Source organism: Leucopleurus acutus (genome assembly GCF_964270905.1).
Source record: "Leucopleurus acutus genome assembly, chromosome: 3".
NCBI lineage: Eukaryota > Metazoa > Chordata > Mammalia > Artiodactyla > Delphinidae > Leucopleurus > Leucopleurus acutus.
The window spans coordinates 157,506,700-157,528,073 of NC_139145.1; the positions used below are offsets into that span (position 1 = coordinate 157,506,700).

Here is a 21,374-nt window from a genome sequence, read left to right on the forward strand (position 1 = left end):
AAATGTCTGATCACTACTTTTCAAGACGCTTGAGGTCATCAAAAACAAGGAAAATCTGAGAAACTATCACTGTCCAGGAGAGGGTGAGGAGACATAAAGACTAAATTCAATACATCTGGAACAGAAAAGAACATTAGGAGAAAAACTTATGAAATCAGAAAAAAGTATCTATATTAGTTTATTTGAGTTCATGTATCACAGTGTATCAAAAGTTGTGACAAATAAACTATTGTATATAAAACACTAATTGGAGAAATTAGATGGGGATATACAAGAACTCTGAACTGTCTTTGAAGCTTTAAGTAAATGTTCTAAAATATATGTTAGAAAAACATATTTGACATGACAACTCTGTGTATGTTTGTCTTTCCAGCTCTGTTCGACTCTATTTGGGAACTCAAATATAGTCAATTTGGAACTCAATAGCACTTTCGAGTGTTAAAAGATGCCAGCCTTCTTAAAGGTAAGTGCCATTTAAATGTCATCAAGATGTATGCTTTTAACCTCTTAATAAATACTTAAAAATTCAAATTCTTTTAAAAACTTCTTTACTATTTAAAATACTTGTTTCATTAGAAATCAGAATATTCAATTGTTTATATACTTACAGGTGGTTGACATAAAATAACAGAACCATGAAACCTAAGTAACCATTTCTTTTAGTAAGGATTCTATACATTTGAGCTACTTTATTATATTTTTCTCACACTGTTTCAATTTACATGCAGATTTTTGAGAAGACCTAGGGGCTATGTACTTCCAAAAGAACATAAATTGATTTTCTTCCTTTTATATTCTTTTTTATGACACTTTGCCCACTCCCTCATAATTCGTGGATATTACTTTTGTTAAATTGGGTATGTCTTATTTCAAAGGCAAACCTCAGATGAAGCTCTGACACAAGAACAAAGAGACAATGTCACAAATTCTCTTGTCTTTATTAATATTAATATGACAGAGTCTAGTTCAATTGTTTCTTCAGAAGGCAATTGTAGGCTGATTTTCCTTTGCTGATGAGAAATCTAAACCCTGAGATTTAGACATCTACAGTTAACCTTCTAGAAACAATAATTAAAGCACCACCTTGACACTCCTTGCTTGGTAAATGTAGCATCTATTCTTAGGCTACAGTCAAAACAAGTTTCATTTTCTCAGTTCTCAATCTGTGATCAATTAAGATTAACCATGATATAATAGCTCAGAAAGAAAAGGTTAAAGAGATAAGGCAACTATGTAATTAAGCTAATGTGGCTTTATGGATCTTGCTGTGATATTTGTTCAAAGTCTCTCTGCATACTCATATTTAATAAATAGAAAAATTATACCTTTTCTTTTTGTTTTTAACTTCTCTTTTATGAGATACATTCATTCAAAAATGTTATGCGTTAATCTACCTTTACAACATCAATTAACTTCAATTTGTCAGACCTGAGGACAAATTTTAAATTTTTTCAGTATTAAAACTTTGAAATAAAATTATTAACCATTTTATATTTCAAACACTACTGATTCCTAATCCTTTTGTTGTCATCCATTTATCCTTTAATTTGTTCTCATCAATATTCAGATCTACCTTATAGAAAATATCTTACTTTTACTTTGTAAAATCTTTGTATTTTATAGAAAATTTGAATAATTTTTAAATCTCTGATTCTAAATAATTTTGGAGTGGGTTTTTTATTCCAGAACTTATACTAGGATTGATAGGGTAAGAGAGGTTAACACTTCACATTTTATTCCTTTAACCAGAAACAGATCCTTCTTACAAAACCATGATTTCACCAAGCTAAATATTATCTGTGATACAAGAATGAGTGATACAAAATTAATACCATACCATTCTAATTATTAATGCAAGACTTTGCATCTTTCACTTTAAAGCTTAATGAAACATTAAAACATCCAAAGATCCAGATGAAAGAGAAACATACTCTTTTTAAATGTCCTTTGGTTCTCCCTGTGCTATAACTGAAGATTAAAAGAAATATATGAGCTTGATAATCATTTTACTTAAGAATAGTTTAGAGATAATAACTTGAGAATGAGTAAATTTAAAGAAATTAGAATGTTCACTTGTTTTCAATCAGGAGAGAGTTCAAATTGATGCAGAAGACATTTGAAGAGAATGGCTTGAAATTGTTTCCCTTTTAGCATAAGGGTTTTCATAAATTTCACATGTGAAAATAGACCTGAAAGTAATCTCAGTGGAATGATATAGTAGAATAGACTGAGGGACTTCCCGGTGGTTCAGTGGTTAGAACTCGGCACTTTAACTGCCGTGGCCCGGGTTCAATCCCTGGTTAGAGAACTAAGATCCCACAAGCTTCATGGCGTGGCCAGAAAAGGAAAAAAAAAAAATTGACAGTGATATCCAAGAACATTGACGATATAGGTGTCAAGGCAAACAAATTTAGTATTAAAATATTTGTCTACTGTTAATTTATTTTTGAATACATTAATGCCCTGGAGCCTGTTTACAATCCCAGCACCTCCTTCTGTAAATTCTTTTCTGAACAAAGAAAGAGCAGTCTATTTCTCCTTTAACATTTCACAAAATTTACTGTTTATTCTACTCACTTCTTACTTATGTCCATGATTGCCTAATAAGTAATTAGATTTTTATAAATTATGTCAAAAGAAAAAAGAAAATAAATAAATCATGTATTTTTCATATGGTCAAACAGCACGCTTGACTATTTATAGAATCCTTTTTTGTTTCAATATGAAAAATGCTATGATTGCAGAGAAGTTGAGATGGGATTCCATTCTTCATGTTTTGGTTGAAAGGGAAGGGAAAACACAGGAAAAGGCCATTTGAGCTGATTTTAAAAAGAAGTACATACAAATATGTAAATAAGAGGGTATAGATTATAAAAGGCATGAAGATATGTAATACTATTTCATATGTGGTGAATTTTATAACATTTCAATAGGACAAAGAGGTGAAGTACGGTTGCAAAAGGAAAATGTTGGGAATTAACACAGAGACTGACACCGAGGCAAACAAATCAAGGATCTATCTTGAAAAATAAAGTCTTTAGGCCGTAGGTATGAATATCAGGTCCTGACACCGAGAGAATATCGCTTCTCAGCCGTGACGAGGTGAAACACAATCTGATGGACACAGAGGGAGCAATAGATCTGCTCAGCTAGGACTGGATTAGACCATATCTGGTTTTAGTGCTCACAAGATCCTGCTGAGTTGACAGTAGGGTTCAAAAATGAACTGCAGAGTCATCTGTTTAAGAAAGAAATATACTTTGTAAGGCATTATTAAAAATCATTAAAAATTTTTTTTTGTTAGTGTAGTTTTCCCCTGATGGGTTATTGTTTGGGTTGCAATTAGCACATCTGAAGAAAATAAATGCTGGAATATTTCTATTTTTGGGTAATTGTCAAAGGTTAGTCATTTGAAACATGCCTGTTAGGATTGTGCAATGGACTTGTCATTGGGAATTATGACTCATCATCGACACAGAATAATAAGCACAGAAAAGAAAGGAAAATACAGAGCGAGTTGACTATTTCAACTTAGACTCTGCTAGGCTTTTTATTCAGAAGAAAGAATTGTTCCAGGTACTCATGATTGTGAGATGCTTCCAGGATATTAAAACGGGTTTACTACCAGTGATATCAGTACAAGAAAAAAAAACTAAAAAAAAATGCCCCAATCTTCCATGGATTCTCCTTCATGTAATTTTCTCTTTATTTGCTCAATATTTAGTTTTAAATATCCACAAGATGCTCTTAAAATCTTGCTTGCTTGGAGACTCAGGTCACTTACCTGCATCTTTATTCCATAGCACATATTTTTAGCTAATTTAAAGGTTACCTTCCTTCTGAGAACCTAAAGGTGGTATTCCTTAAATAAAGAAGAAAGGTTAAATAAATGGGAGGGCTTTTTTTTTCTAGCTTTAAAGTAGTCCTGTTTATATGTCATGCTGCTTTGATGTTATGTGACAGGTCATAATTCAGGCCATTGTGCTATCATTCAGTTTAGCTTAAAATTCTTCAGTACACAAGCAAGTAAAAATGCACATGGTCTTTGTTCTAATAATAAAAAAAAAAATCCTGCAGGAGAGATGAAGCAAATGCTTTGTTATGGTCTATGGGACAACAGTCCATAATTTACTTTGCAGATGTCTGTAATTTAAGCAGCAGGCAGAACAACCACACAGTTGTAGCTGCTCTGGGGAAAGGATACTGAGAGGCTCATAAATCATGGTGAGGATTAAAAGCAATGAACATTCATCTTCTTAACCTCGTAAAGGCAATATTGGAAAGCCAAGGATTAGAACACAGAGAGCACGCAATCTTGTGCAGGGATAAAATGTGTCAAGAGTTTTTAAGGCTTCTCTCAGTTAGCATTGACCTGCCGTTTGCAAGTCAGCAGAACATAATTTTAAAGTTGATTTAAAAAAGACCCCTTCTACATCCTAATAAATTGAGTAAGTGATGAGATATATTTCGAGGGTGTATTAAAAGTGGAGTCAACTTACGTGGAAAAGCTAATCATTTTCTCAGATTGAAACATGTTTCTTCTTTGACAGTATATGGAAGATAACCTTAAAATATCCAATCCCAAAAGATCTTCATGTTTAGTTAAACGTGTTTAAATAGTGAAATGTTATGAGGAAATTGTAAATTCAGAAGAGTCAAATGAAGCAGATAAAGACAGCTGGGTCTCTTCTATAACATTTAGTAAACAAATGACCTGTTACTAATTGATTATATTTGAAAAATTATTCTAATCAAAGGTCTTTGGATGCAAATGAGTGAATCATGCACAGTAAGAGGTTTCATTTTTTGTTGAAGATAGAAACTTTAATCGAATTTTAAAGCTCTTGAAAAGTACTAATTGGTTAATTTTCTCAGTATTCTTTTAAATCACGTTCATAATACAACTGAACTTGGCAATTTTATAAAAACACGAGGACAGAGCAGAGAATAGTAAAATCACTTTTCAAGGATAATTATTGAGCCTATTAAGGAGACACAAGTAGATTCCAGTTTCTGATTCCCTGGTTTAATATCAAATATCCCTTGGCAATGATTCTTTTAATGTAGCCAATACCTAATTATCTATTTGAGTTAAGGGGAGCTATAGTGTTATAAACCCAGAGTGGCTGATAATTAAAATATATATTTATATTTAGCATTGAAATGTATTTTGAGTTCATATTTGAACATTATTTTATCTGACATTTTGGAACACCACAACTTGTCTTTGAAAAGCAGAGCAGAATAGCACATCTTTTAATTTGGGCTACCTCTGCACGAGGTGAACCCTCTTCTATATTTCAAGCTTCGGACAAATAACCTTTCTTTCCATTTGGCAGGTAATCCTATACTACTCTAATTTAGTCCAAATATCTTTTTTTTATATATATATAAATGTATTTATTTATTTATTTTGGGCTGCGTTGGGTCTTCGTTGCTGCACGTGGGCTTTCTCTAGTTGCAGCGAGCAGGGGCTATTACTCTTCATTGCGGTGCACGGGCTTCTCATTGCAGTGGCTTCTTTTGTTGCAGAGCAGGGGCTCTAGGTGAGCAGGCTTCAGTAGTTGTGGCTCACGGGCTCTAGAGCGCAGGCTCAGTAGTTGTGGCACACAGGCTTAGTTGCTCCCTGGCATGTGAGATCTTCACGGACCAGGGCTCAAACCCGTGTCCGCTGCATTGGCAGGCTGATTCTCAACCACTGCGCCACCAGGGAAGCCCTCAAACATCTTTTTAGCTACCACTTTTCCTTCCTCTGGAATGGTGATTAAGTACCATATGCTTTGATATAAGCTTGTGTAATGATTTTAGAGTAAAACAGCTTGTTGTATTGTATATCATTGCGTTTAGTTGTTCCTTTATATGTTTTCTGACAACATTGTACTGAATTTCCCAGGACCAATTCGAGGCAAGGAGGGCATAGAACTTTGAGACTCAGTGAGGCTTCGTTGCCACATAAACTAAAACCAGTATTAAGTAAATGGGAGAAACTGCTGTATATTTTTGCACTAAAAATGGGCTAAATCACTTTTGACTTCATAACTACACCTGCTATTTTTGTTTGTGTTTTTTTTTTTTTTTTTTTTTTTGGCGGTACGCGGGCCTCTCACTGTTGTGACCTCTCCCTTCGCGGAGCACAGGCTCCGGACGCGCAGGCTCAGCAGCCATGGCTCATGGGCCCAGCCGCTCCGCGGCATGTGGGATCTTCCCAGACCGGGGCACGAACCCGTGTCCCCTGCATCGGCAGGTGGACTCTCAGCCACTGTGCCACCAGGGAAGCCCCTACACCTGCTATTTAATCACAAACTTATGGGTCCCAGAGTCTGCTAAAAAACAATAATCTACTATTTAAAAAGAGCAAATATTTGCACCTATGTCTACATATCAAAATTATTTTAAAAATTATTATTAAATAGGGAGAATAGAGAGAAATGATATTATATTTTAAATGTATTTTAATATCATTTTAAAATTCTTTTTTATATTTCAGATACCTCTGTAGAGTGGGTGACATGCAGACAAAAATTAATTCACTTATCCTCTTTATTTTTTTCCTTAATTATTTTCTCCCTAGTTTAAATAAAGCATCCAGTGCTTGATAGGGAGGGAAGGTAAATTATACTATAGATTCATGGATTAATTTACTCAAAAGTATTATTGAAAACAATCTGTACATTACTTTGTGCCAAGGACTCTCTTTGGGTAGTGTATAAATTTGTGAAACATATCATTGAAAATTACTAACCATGTTGGTGCTTACATTTTTGTGAAAAGAATAAAAGTAAAGAAATTATATAACATATAAATCATATTTAAATTATAGCTAAATCAATTTATAGAAAATGAGAAATGCTATACCAAAAATAAGCTGAGAAGAGTGATAGGAAGTTTCTGTGTTGGAGGGCAAAGGAGAAATAGTATTTTGCAGAATTTAAAAACATGGTTAAGTGAAGGTCTTCCCAATAAAATGACATTTGGAAAGACGTGAGAAAAATGTGGGAGCAACCATGCAAATATCTCAAGAACAGCATTGTGAAGTCAACTACACATTTCAGGGTGAAAAGGTGGGAACTATTTGACGTACATCATCAAAACCCAGCAAGATCAGTGCGACAGAAGCTGAGAGAGAGAGAGTGGGAAAGGAGTGCAGGAAATGAGCTCTGATAGACAGTGGACCTCATGGGCAGGGTAAGGACTTTGCTTTTTCCTCTGAGTGAGACCAGAAGGCATTGGATGGACCTGGGTAGAGCAGTACCATGATGCATCTTATCTTTTTTTTTTTTGCGGTACGCGGGCCTCTCACTGTTGTGGCCTCTCCCCTTGCGGAGCGCAGGCTCCGGACGCGCAGCCTCAGCGGCCATGGCTCACGGGCCCAGCAGCTCCGCGGCACGTGGGATCCTCCCGGACCGGGGCACGAACCCGCGTCCCCTGCATCGGCAGGCAGACTCTCAACCACTGTGCCACCAGGGAAGCCCGAGGCATCTTATCTTTGAAGGGGACTTTTCTGGCCGCAGTGTTGATGATGCACTATAGGGGCACAGTCCTGGCATTAGGGAATCCTTCTTAAGGCAATGATAATAACACAGGTGTGCAATGATTATAGCTGGGAACTGGGAGACAGCAGACTAAAGAGTGAGAAGTAGGAAGATTGAGACTAGATGATTTGGTGGCGAATTATATGTGTGGTGTGAAAAGATGGGAGAGGTCCAGGGTAACTCCATGATGTGTGGCCTGCGAAGTCGGAGGCTGGTTTTGCCATTAACTAAGTCTGCAAAGTCTGAGCTGCCTTTAAACATCTTAAAGAAATGTTGACTAGGCAGTGGGATATATTTATATGAAATTCAGGAATGAGTTCCTCTGGTGTATAAATCCTATGACATTTGACCTGTGTGCATTGTTAAGCAAAAATGTAAAATCCCCTATATATCAGGTGCTTTGCTAAGCTTTTTGTATGTAACGGCTCATTTAATTTAATCCTCATAACAAATTTATGAGACAGGTACTAATAATACTATCCTCATTTTATAGAGGAGGAAAATAAGACTAAGAGGGTAAAGTAATGTTTTCCAAGATTGCCTAGTTGGTAAGTGGCACAACTGGGATTTTAACACAGGCAGTCCAGCCCTAGATACCATGCTCTTAGCCACTACTATATCCTCACAGTAAAATGGGTTTAAACAACTTGATAAAGGATTAGGTCTCTAATGGAGCAAGTTTAGAGGAGAGTAAAGATACAAGAACCAAGTTCAGGGGAGCTATAGTGAAAAGAAGTCCGGGAGATGAAGAAGAACTGAAAAAAAACAAAAGGGGTCAGTGCAGGAGTGGAACAAGAAGAAAGGTGCCCTGACATCACATGAAGGAAGTGTTTCAACTGGGTCAAGTGTTGCCGATGAATCCGAAAAAAAATAAAATAAAAAATAAATCAGGACTGAGAACAGACCATTGGAATTCACGACCTAAATTTTGTTGTTTCCGTGGACAAGAGCAATGTTGATGGATTGGTGAGCAAAATTTTTGTGAGACAACAATGGAAACAAAATAAAGACAGAGTTACTTTTCAACATCAAGGCAGTAACTTGAAAGGAGTGGTTAAGAAAAATATTTTCCTAAATACCTTTAGCTCCCATTTAGTATTAAGGGATAGGTGTGGTGAATGAAATCATGAAATTGCTCTTATATTTCTGTGATGATGAAAGCTTGATGTGCGAAGATGGCAGCACAAATGGTGCTTTCCACAGCAGCTAAGTCACGAGGCTTAATGCCCCATGGTCAATTGAGAAAAATATGACATAAGGGCAGTATTGCTGGCTGGTTTTATGGGGAAGCATGTTAAGATGGTAATGAGAGAAAGGATCAGTTCATCTCAGGGCATGCAAGGTGATTCATTGAAGGATGGAGCTAAACACAGGGAAGGCTAAGGAATCTTTTCTCAGTGCTTTTGGGTACTTGAGAAAACACCTGTACCAGGTGGCCACTCCAACGCCGGCAGCCTCAGGAGAATGAAGAGGCTGGAGCAGCATGGTTGACAGAGAAAGGGCCTGGCTGAGCTGAGAAGAATAGGTAACATGTTTATTTAGCTGAAAGTGTTAACAACATGTAACAAGTAAGCTCAAGAAAGCAACTCGACTCAATATACCTGAGCAGATGGCAGTCACCCCACAAGGCAGCATCACCAGTGTTCTAGAAAGCCCCTTTCCTCCCAACTCTACAAGGTCACATAAGCCCCTTCTATCTTAAATACAAGCCCAGGGAGGGATGTGAAAGACTGAACAATATCCCAAATATCGTGATATACATCTTCACAAACTACTTAAATTTTTAGACGTAACAAAATTTTAAACTGGAGATGGTGTTGCTCACGAGAAAAGTCATATCAGGTCTGAAAACAAAGGCGTAACATTTTGATTGTGTATCTGTATCTTATTGCAATACAATCTATGACTGCAATTCATACCACTGTGAAAAGAACACTTAGGACAAGTAACTTCTTATCATTTGGGGGCACTGGCTGAAACTAATCTTAAATAATATGCAATATTTGAATGTTTGTTTTATAAATGCCCATGGTGAAAATATAGGTAGATGTTTAAAACATCTACTTTTAACAGTATAGGTAGGTAGATAAAGGTATAAATTTTCTTCAGACTTATTTACTATATATCCTATTAATGGAACTACCCTATGAGATGCCTCAAAGTAGATTTAATACCTGATCTTTGGATATCACAAAAATATAGTTCTCGAAAAATCACAGTACAATAATATCATAGGAAAGATTACAATTTGTATGTATAATAAATCTGAAGGAATTAATTACCTGGTTGGTTTACAGTCAAAACAGAATCACTCCTTCTAACTCTATAAAAATCTCAGTATTTATCTATAGTATTTAGAATGGCTAAACATCTGAAATGCTTCACTAATTTCCACTGTTGTCATGCTCTGGCTCCTATAGAGACTGAGTACCCTGAGGAAGTTAAGTTGGCATACAAACACTAAGCAGTTCTAGAAGCCTGGCAGTGATGCACGTTCCACATCCAGTGGTCAGAAACCCTGCATCATCATTTCTTGATAATATTCCTTGCATCTTTATGTGCGGAGTCTTTGGCAACGCTGAGTTTCATTGACTCTTATTACAATTGTGAGTTTCTTTATGACCTTTTGTCATATTCCAGTTCCACTCTCGGGATTTCTGCATCTTCTCCTGATCCTACAACCTTACTTGTTACAGCTTCCATGCTGTAGTCCTCCCCCCTCACTTCCTTGTACAAGCACCCTTAGCAGGAAGAGCTTTCTCACTGATCTTACTTCTTACAGCCAGTCATGCAGCTAAAATTTGGGGGGAGATGCAGATTATTTAGGTACAATATAAGTTTGTCTTTAACCCATTTGGGATTCTTATTCTATTTTAAAACACACAGAGACATACTTGTGGTTCATGGTTAAAACAAACTGTCATATACATTTCAAATTACCAAGGAAAGATTCTATGTGGCGCAGGTCAAAATAAATCTACGTTAGGTTTCAGCACTTTTCCCAGAGCATGCAATTCAGAGTCAAAAAAACACTTTTTTATTTCATCAAACTTATATGATGAATGAAGCATTTGCATTACACTCTGAGTAACAAAGTAGTTTCTACCCCATTGGGCATTTTAGTTTGCCTGGGTAGTTTAGGTTCCAGTAGTCTGATGTCTTAGATTTGGCACAAAATTGTAGATAGTACCAGCATAGGCTTCCTGCTGGATTCTCTATATTTGAATCCAGCATAGCTATATATTAGTAGTATAAACTTGGAAAAGTTATTTTACCTCTCCATGCCTCATTTCTTTTTTCTATAATGTAGAATATTATAGATCTAAGAAGAGTATTGCATTTCATAGGGTTGTTATAAAGATTATGTGAGTTAATATCTGTGTATACTATTTGTAAGTACTTGGAGCAGTGTCTACCCTGTAAAAAATCAATTGAAGTCTGTGAAGTAAGTCAGAAAGAGAAAAACAAATACTGTATGCTACCATATATATATGGAACCTAAAAAAAAAAAAAAGATTCTGATGAACCTAGGGGCAGGACAGGAATAAAGACACATGTAGAGAATGGACTTGAGGACACAGGGAGGGGGAAGGGTAAGCTGGGACGAAGTGAGAGAGTAGCATTGACATATATACACTACCAAATGTAAAATAGATAGCTAGTGGGAAGCAGCTGCATAGCACAGGGAGATCAGCTCAGTGCTTTGTGACCACCTTGAGGGGTGGGATAGGGAAGGTGGGAGGGAGATGCAAGAGGGAGGGGATATGGGGATATACGATATACGTATGCATAGAGCTGATTCACTTTGTTATACAGCAGAAACTAACACAACACTGTAAAGCAATTATACTCCAATAAAGATGTTTAAAAAAATCAATTGAAGTGATTTTTAATAAATAGGTTATGTTCTTCTTTGTTTTCCTCTGGAATTTAGAGAGAATGGAATACTCTCTTCTATATTTTTCTGATGCCAGAAATCAGAGGTCTCCTTTCATTTCAAGCTAGCTCACTGTCATTGCAAACATTTAAGAAGGTCATGCTCAGTTTATATATTTTTTCATAAATTCCATTATATTCTCAGTGATTGTTTTTTCTAAACTTTGTTTTTCTCATATTTCCAAATGTATTTCTTATGTTGTTCTGCTAATTACTTCACCATTCATTTAATAAAATGTCTTAAAATAAACATCTATTTCTGACATATAGATGCACACATATATCTATATATTTACATGAGTATATATATATGTGTGTGTGTATCTATGTGTATATATGTATCTCTCAACTTGTCAGACTTATCATATCATAGCAAGACATCACTGCCATATTTAGTCTGCTATTTAAACAGTGGGTAGACACAAGGTCCTTGGAAATAATAAATTATTTGTACATAACACATAGAGCCCTGTAGCCCTGTTAATTTAATTAATATCTACAAAAATATAATCTCCTCTTCTAGCTTTTAATAATTATTTTCCCACATATAAATAGCATATTAACATGCTCAGTGTTCAAAGATTCTTAATGAACATTGTAAAGACATTTTTCCACGAAGAGAAGTAGGCTCCTCTAAAGTTTTTCTTCTTATGACAAGACAGATGGAGAAATTCATTTTTTAAGCATGATATTTATTCCATCTTTCTATGTTGTTTGAAATCCATTCTTCCTCTTGCCCCTAAGGTATGCCTGTCTTCTAAGCACACCTTTGAAACTAGACAGAAAGCATATGTGCTGTGTATCTATTGGATCTGACAGAAGAGGTGAAATATAGGATAACTGCTCTATTCGTTGTGCAAAAGGGGGTTTCCTTTTTGCAACCTGTATTCCTTCCATAGTGCAGGATGCTGTGCTGTGGCCTTCTGATAGTTTAATTATCATCCCATTTCATTCCACAGCAAGCTGCGTCCTCTTAAAGCTAGGGAATATTGAAACTTGGCATAAATGTCTCTGGAGTACGCTTATGACTTAAATCGGAACTCCAACCATATCACAGAGCACTCCTTGTGTTTCCAGAGCAGCAATAGGCAATTCTACTGATAAATTTATCCTGACCTTATATATCTTACAAGGCTCCTCACGGGCCTTATTGGTTTTGTAGCTTTATTTAGAGCCACTCTTCACCCTGTACTCTGTGCTAAACCATATGCACTGCAAAACCTTCCATTTCTCAGCTACAGCCCTACTCACTTATGGGGTTTTCACCTGCTCAGACTCCGCCCAGAACTTCCCTCCTCGCCTGCCCATCCACACACCCCGGCCCCCTCACCCTGGACCATCTCACTGCTCACACTACAGACATCAGTCACTCTGTCCTTCACACCTTCCTCATCCCCAAAATCTGTCAGGTTCCTTTTGTTTGACCATCTCCTCATGTTGGTTTATTGGCTGTATAAATGTGGGTATCTGATATTAAATTGCAGATTTCAAGGTCCCTTAGCCTCATCTCCGGTCCTGTCTCCACTCTGCCCAGTGGCCCATTCTCAGTCCAGTGTATTCCTATCACACTGGCCTTCTTTCGGTCACTCAGCCCTTCCTCCCACTTCAGCGGATCTATATACTTTTCTGTCTTTAAAGGAACAAATGTATGCCCTTCCATCCTTGATTACATGACAGAATTGTACTCAATTTCTAGATCACCTCAAAGGACAATTTATTCAGGGAAAAATAGATTTTAAAAAACGATTCATCTAGTGATTTACATAAAATGAGCCCAAATTATAAGCAGCACTTACATTGCATTAACTGTTCCGCTGATAATTTGAGTTGAGAGGTATGGTCATCATCAGTGATTCTGGGACCCAGAAGATTTAGGTATGATTCAAAAGTATGTGAAATGTGGCATCGTACTTTAAGTGGGTTCGAAAAGTTCAGTCATATAAAATTAGCCATCGCATCACTGCAAGGCAGTGAAATGATGAAGACAGAAGTAATTGCCAATCACAGTACACCTAAACTGTGTTGCTGAGGGGTGCATAATCGTGGTGATTCACTCCAGTAAACTAGTATAAATCGAGGGTTCAGTCAAACGTAACAGAAGTCACTATGTTAAGCAGAAAGTTAATTTTTATGCAGAAGTACATTTAAAACTATGTTAGGGTATGAGGTGCAAGTGCTATCTGGACTTCCTGGAATGAGACTTAGAACATCATCAAAGGAATGGTCTGCCCAAGGCTTTTCTCCATTGGGTACAATAACGAGACTGGAGGAAAAGGGCTGGCTCCAGGACCAAACCATCTTAGTCAGGATTCGTGGATCAAGAATCCAGCACAGGGACTTCCCTGGTGGCGCAGTGGTTAAGAACCCGCCTGCCAATGCAGGGGACACGGGTTCGAGCCCTGGTCCAGGAAGACCCCACATGCCACGGAGCAACTAAGCCCGTGCGCCACAACTGCTGAGCCTGCACTCTAGAGCCCGCGAGCCACAACTACTGAGCCCATGCACCACAACTACTGAGCCCTCACACCTAGAGCCCGTGCTCCGCAACAAGAGAAGCCACCGCAATGAGAAGCCCGCGCACCGCAATGAAGAGTAGCCCCCGCTTGCCGCAACTAGAGAAAGCCCGCGCCCAGCAGCGAAGACCCAACGCAGCCAAAAAGAAAGAAAGAAAGAATCCAGCACAGCATGGTTAGCTGCAGGAACACATGACCTTCAGTACAAGCAAGTATCCGGAAGCTGTGATGGAAGAGCTGGCTGAGACCCGTGCCCTGCTGCCAGATCTAGACCAGTAACTGGGTGATCCTAACATCACTGTCCTTGCTCTTTCTGCAGAACTTTGTTCCCAGATGAATTCAGATATCTTAGAGAACATCTCATTGGCAGTAAATAAACCACTTAAAGTTCTAGCTTCGAAAGAATCTGGAAAGTGGAGTTTTACCTTCCAGGACCTGCCAGACTTAAAGCAACACTAGGAGGAATCTGGATACCAGCTGCTCAGTAAAGTAATGCAGCATCTTTACACACTGTTATCTAGCATGAAAAAATATTTTGCAAATATTAAGTTGAACCATTCATAACTGCTGTCTTTGTAGAGAAAAAAAATGAGTGAATAGTGGCATTCTTATTATTCAAATTATATGCACATGAATGGCACTGATTATGAAAATTAAAAGAAATACTTGTTATTGACAGTGTTAATAGGCTGGATTAGGATAATAGACCATATGCTATTTATAAGTTTTAAATTTATACTTTGAACACATATAAACTATTCCCCATAAAAAAGAATATTCACAATGATCAAATGTTAATTGTGTTTTGATTTCCTTTTCACCTTGTTGGTGGAGGAATCTCTGCTCTGGAGTTATGGTGATGGCTGAAAGCAGAACACCTGACACTGGACAGGTGAGATTGACAGTAGGTTTTTAGTCCCATATACTGGCAGCCTGGGACAGGAGGACGCTGCGTTGCACAGGGCCACATGGGGGCAGCACTTGGGAAGAATGAACGGCTAAGGGCTGTGGTAGGCAGGCTTCAGAATAACAAGGGGATGAGATGGCCTCTGGTTCCTGCAGGAGGATGTGATTGGCTTGTGTGAACAATCTTGTGGGCTGTCAGGACACTGACATTTGCCCCTCAGGGAAAATCAGATACTGTGCCTGGTGCCCACGACTAGAAGGGTTGTTTGAGCAGGGATCTTATCCCTAGGAACACAGTGGGGAGGAGCAATTGCCATTAGGACATTGGAGGCCCTCCAGGCTTTCCCCTGATGCCAATGCACACATAATATCAGGATTTGATTTTAGGCCTCTTACCACATCTGGTGATATGTTTGCACATTACCTAACAGGAACCTAAGGGAATGGTATAATTTTTAATAGGAAGTAAATTTATCATTATCAGCGAAGTACTTTTCAAATTTTTCTTATGGGGAATCTTTTACATTGCTCCAAGTTTTAAGTTTAAATTAACTAGCATCAAATGAAATGAAAAATTTAGCTCCTCAGTTGCACTGGCCACATTTCGGGTGCTCAATACCTCATGCACGTGGTTAATGACTGCTGTATAGACTACATTTTATTTTTTTATTTTATTTATTTTGTTTTTGTTTTTGCGGTACGCGGGCCTCTCACTGTTGTGACCTCTCCCGTTGCGGAGCACAGGCTCCGGACGCGCAGGCTCAGCGGCCATGGCTCTCGGGCCCAGCCGCTCCGCGACATGTGGGATCTTCCAGGACCGCGGCACGAACCCGTGTCCCCTGCATCGGCAGGCGGACTCTCAACCACTGTGCCACCAGGGAAGCCCTAGACTACATTTTAGATGAAGACATGGACACTTAAAAAGTTAAGTTCTTAGCCTAGAGAAAGCAGAGATTACAACTTGATTCCGATCTTGCTGAAAGTATCAGATATTTACATTTCGTCTTTTAAATCACAGGGCTAGCTGAACTTGAGATGTGGAAATAGATACCTCCTTACAAGAGAAGGTATTGGAAGAAACACATACATATTTGGAGGTCCAAATTAAACTTACAAAAATAACTTAAATGAATAGATAAACTGAATCTTCTCTACCTAACTTGAAAATTGTATTCTAGTTTCAATGGTAATGGCAACTTTGAAATAATGTGTGCTCCTTAAACCTTAAACTGATTCTCAGTGCCAAGTGTAGTGTCTAGCATATATTCATGTATGCATGAATGAACTTTATTATGTGCATTCATCCAATGATTCATTCATTTATTCCACAATTTTCCCCCGATGTATTCCAAGCACCGATTTGATTGCCCTGGGATAATGTTGAACAAACCTGATATTCTTCTGCTTTTATGGAGTTTACAGTGTGATTGAGAGGGACAGAAAATCAACAAATGAATTATTGATTTATAAGAAATGATTAGAGTTTAATAAAGTACAATCAAGTCAAACTAGCAAGTTGATGTATTAGGAAAACACTAGGAATTCACTTCTGATTGGTGGTCAGAGAAACTCTCTCTGAAGTGAAATAATTTAAGCCCAGATATGAATGGCCAAGAGGAATTGTGATGTGATCACTTGTAGGGCGAGTTTACTAAGCAGAAGCAAGAGCTAATGTAAAGGTCCTAGGACGAACGAGCTTGTCATATGTGAGGGACAAAAGAGAATTCCAGGGCTTCCCTGGTGTTGCAGTGGTTGAGAGTCCGCCTGCCGATGCAGGGGACACGGGTTCGTGCCCCGGTCCGGGAAGATCCCACATGCCGCGGAGCGGCTGGGCCCGTGAGCCATGGCCGCTGAGCCTGCGCGTCCGGAGCCTGTGCTCCGCAACGGGAGAGGCCACAACAGTGAGAGGCCCGCGTACCATAAAAAAAAAAAAAAAAAAAAAAAAAAAATAGAATTCCAGGGTGGCTGGATTGAGTAAACAATGTGAGTGAGTGAGAGGATGAAGCCCAAGAGGTTGTCAGGAACCAAATATTGCAGGTCTTGTTGGCTGTGGTGTGGAGTTTGGATCTTCCGTGTTCCCTGGTCATAAGAGTGCATGAAGCAAAAGAATGGAATGATGGCAAAACACAAAATTATTGGTAACTTCTGAGGAGAGCAGTGCAGGGGTTATGGGAGTGATGAAGAGCTAATCATTGAGACAGATCTTGAAGAATGAGCAGTGTTTTTGACAGGTAATTTTGAAACAGAACTTCATAATCTGTTTGCACTATCTAAAATATTCAAAGCAATATAAAACAGTCTTTGCGCTTGGTTATCTTTCTCTGTTCTCATATTCACGATTTAACCCCAGAAGTGGAATCTAAGTTGGGAAATGGTTAATGAGTGTCTGTGGTGAATCCTGGATATTATCTAACTCTGTTTTAATGTATGCAAATAAAGAATGTGATAGGAATTATATAATGGTTTCAACATTAGAAAAATCCAGAATTTTTATGATTAATATAAAAATTAATGGGGCATTAAAATGATTAAACTGAATAAGCACAAAAACCTCAAACATCAGAAGTACATTTTCTCAGCTTGATGCCTTACGTGGCCATTGCTTCATCTGTATTTTGGGAACCTTAAATTTTAGAAAAGGGTAAAATTTCCTAAGTAAGGTATTAATATAGCAAGAGGCACCATTAGAAGCAACATTTTGCTTTAGTTAGATAGATTAAAAAGCATTTGTCTTCAGGTGTCCAGAGATCATCAGTGAGAATGTTATAGTAGAAATTTAAAGGACATTCATTAAAGATTTATTTCTCCAAGGAACAAAACAAAACAAAACAAAACCTGCATAATGGTAGAAGAATGAAAAAGTGAACGTTTTAGGAAATGGAAAATTATCTATAATAGGTGATCTGCATGCCTTTTCGAGTGCGATGTTTTTCTACAAAGAAGTCTGGGAAGGTAAATTCGGTGTCCTATTGTTCTGTTCACTGGATGTCTCTGTAATAGAGTACTTGCCTGGCTCCTTCTCTTTTGAATACCCCACACACTGAACTCTGAAGGTAAGAGGACAATATCTGCCGTGGACCTGCTATCTCTGCTTCTGCAAGACAGTTTCTTGGTCACAGCTTCCAATAACCAGGAATGCCATCTGTTATGGGCTGAATTTTGTCCTCCTCCAAAACTCATATTCTGAAGTCCTAACTCTTATTACTTTAGAGTATGACAGGAGATAAGATCCTTAAATAGGTATTAAATTAATGAGGTCCTTAGAATGGGCCCTAATTCAATATGACTTGTGTCCTTATGAGAAGAGGACCTTTGGACACAGACATGAAAAGAGAGAAGATGATATGAAGACACAGGGATGAGACAGCCATCCACAAGCCAAAGAGAGAGACCTGGAACAGATCCTTCTCTCATGGTCCTCAGAAGGAACCAATCATGCTAACAATCTGGGACTTCTAGCCTTCAGAACAATGAAACAATTACTTTCTGTTGTCTAAGCCACCAAGTCCGTGGTACTTTGTTATAGCAGCCCTAGCAAAGTAATACACTATCTGTAAGTCACGACAGTGGTTTGTCTATTTCAATGGAATTCAGGTAGTTTTATGTGCAAGGGAAGGGAAGGAGGATTGAAGAGAGCCGTGCTTCAACCTCCTCAGTCCACAATGCCAATCCTTAAAGAGTTTTCTGCTTCTACACAGGTATAATCAGAGGTATTATGTCCTTTCTATGTGTTTACTATAGAAATCTCTTTACTTCTAGAGGAAATAATGTTAATAGCAGCTAGCCATGTGAGATTTATTAAAATATTTATATTAAATAGAAAAAAGCTGGCAAGCCAGGCTCATCTCCACATTTTTAAAACATTGCTGATTAAGGAGACTCCAGAGTTGAGAAATCTGAAGAGGACTTCTTTTCTCTTCTTTTCCTCTATGGATTTTCTGTCTTTGTGGAATGAGCAGTAGATATTTATTAGCACTTCTTTCTTGGTTCTCCTATTCTCTGACCTATATTCTAGTATGAGATGTCTTGTTAGGCAGGAATTTCTTGGTTTGATTAACATATTACTATTCGGTAAAATAAGGAGAAAGCAGTGCTCCATGGAATCTAGGCAAAATGGGTAAATATTACATTTATATAGTATACATCTTCCCATCATTGCACCCAAGTTTGACTTGAAATTAGTAAAGTTTTCCTTGTGAGTGAAAAGCATAGCATCACACCACCATAAGAATATCAGTTCTGGGCTTCCCTCGTGGCGCAGTGGTTGAGAATCCACCTGCCAATGCAGGAGACACGGGTTCGAGCCCTGGTCTGGGAAGATCCCACATGCTGTGGAGCAGCTAAGCCCATGTGCCACAACTACTGAGCCCGTGTGCCACAACTACTGAGGCTGCACTCTAGAGCCCGCATGCTACAACTACTGAAGCCTGCGTGCCTAGAGCCTGCGCTCTGCAACAAGAGAAGCCACCGCGATGAGAAGCCCGCGCACCGCAACAAAGAGTAGCCCTCGCTTGCCGCAACTAGAGAAAAGCCCGCGTGCAGCAACGAAGACCCAAATGCAGCCAAAAATAAGTAAATAAAATAAATAAATTTTTTAAAAAAAGAATATCAGTTCTTCATAAGTGAAAATATTTTTTTCTAGGTATAGTTTAAAAGAAAAGTAAAACCAATGTATTTGTCATTATTGTTTCAGCCATTAACATTTTGCTAATTATGTTAAATGATAATATAATTTAAAATCATGCCTTTCGTATCTCAGTAGGCAAACTCAAATGTATCAAAGGACAGTATGAAACTAGGATTTGACATACATTTCAGTGAAAGTGTTTCACTGCACATATGGCGTCATGAAGTCTAAAAATGAAGTCTTTAAATTTGTAACTGCTACATTGAAACTTGCACAACTAATGAGTTTGATAAAATAATGTCCAATTAAAATTTAAACTCCTTAAAATTATTTTTGTGGTCATACCTTAAATTGTAACCAAAATTTTGTCAGAAGCAGAAAGATATTTTAATTCTAATGTCATTATATGGACCAAAAAACCCCTTGATAACCCTGTTATCAAGTGGCCTTTCTTTTTAAGATTTAATAGAAAATAGTACTGTTTTAATAGTACCTGGGGTTTGTTTTAATCAGGTATGATAAGATATGCAGACATGGAAACAGCTGCCATGAAGGAAGTGTTTACTCATAGTTCCCTAGAAACAGGAGGCACACACATCATGCAGGGTCACATGGGGAAGCACCAATATTGGTCAGAAGGTAGAGGGAATGAGGGAGAATTGTAGGAGAAGAGAACATGTATGGAAACATTTGTGGTTTCTGTGGGGAGGAATGCTTGAGGCACAGCAAGCAGATTTAGGATTGGCTAGTTTGAGTAATTTCGATGGACTTTGAGGCATAAGGGCTGTCCTTAGTTGTCTGGTGCCTGACCCTATGTAGGTAATAGCTGAGAATGTGGAATCCCTATATAGAAGGTGGTAAGGGGTATGGGCTCTGGATTGGTTGGCTTGCATATGAAAGATGTACTTCTAGTGAGTTATTTGCTATTTTTAGGAATTAGGTTACTCTGCAGGGTCAGCAAGAGCCCTAGATATCAAAGCATCAGAATATAGAAAATAAAAGGCATAATTCACAAACTGCACTCACTTGATTTCCTTTAGAAAAATTATGATTTTTAAATCTATATTTTTATATAGTTACTATACTGGAAAAGTAAAAACATTAAAATAATGATAAGGTAAATTGGCTCAAATGGGATGGTCCTTTTATTTTTTGCTATATTAGCCATTAAAGTCCTTCTGTTTATGATTTAAATGATTAAGTCACTTTTGCTGCATAACTTAAAAGTAATGAAGGAAAAGCAGACAAAGAATACTGTCAGATTTTGTTTGAAGACTTACTTAGCTGTCATTTTCAGTACTTTTCTATATCAGATATGTCAAATCATGTTAAATCTGAACACCACATTGGTACGTTTCTTTGTTACAAAGTACTTTCCTCTGAGTTACATCATTCCCAATTCTAGAACGTATTACATGATTTTGCTTTTGCCATTAATACTTTACTGTGATGGATATTGTATCAAAATAAGTTATTGAAACCAATTGACATTTATATTACCAGACATTCCTGCTATATGAAATAAATATTATGGATTTATGTAAACAGTCAAACATATAATTTTTTTAAAAACTAAACTTTAGTATCCAGAATTTCATGCTAAAATTACATGCTGTTCTCAGATGCTCACATACAGTCCTATGTTTGTGTGAAGTGTCTGCTTGCACAATTACACATATACATATGTTTGCTTTTGCTTGCCCTGAGGAAAGCAGTTTTTACCTTCTTCAATGTTGCACCTAATTTTTAGCCATTAATCAAAGAAGAGTAGGCATTTTTATAGACATTTTTCATCTCAATGTATGTCACTATATTTCTGCAATTCCAAGCTTCAAGATTAAGATGGTTTGGCTTAGCTTT

The 21,374-nt window shown here is 37.7% G+C and overlaps 1 protein-coding gene across 1 annotated transcript in view; it reads left to right on the forward strand.

The window, feature by feature from the left end:
• Positions 1 to 405: 405 nt before the first annotated feature.
• CDH12 (cadherin 12) overlaps positions 406 to 21,374 on the forward strand; it is a 678,773-nt gene continuing 657,804 nt past the window's right edge. The window contains exon 1 of the mRNA XM_082837421.1: positions 406 to 463. The gene's annotated coding sequence lies outside the window, so the exon portion shown is untranslated. The remainder of the gene's footprint in view (positions 464 to 21,374) is intronic.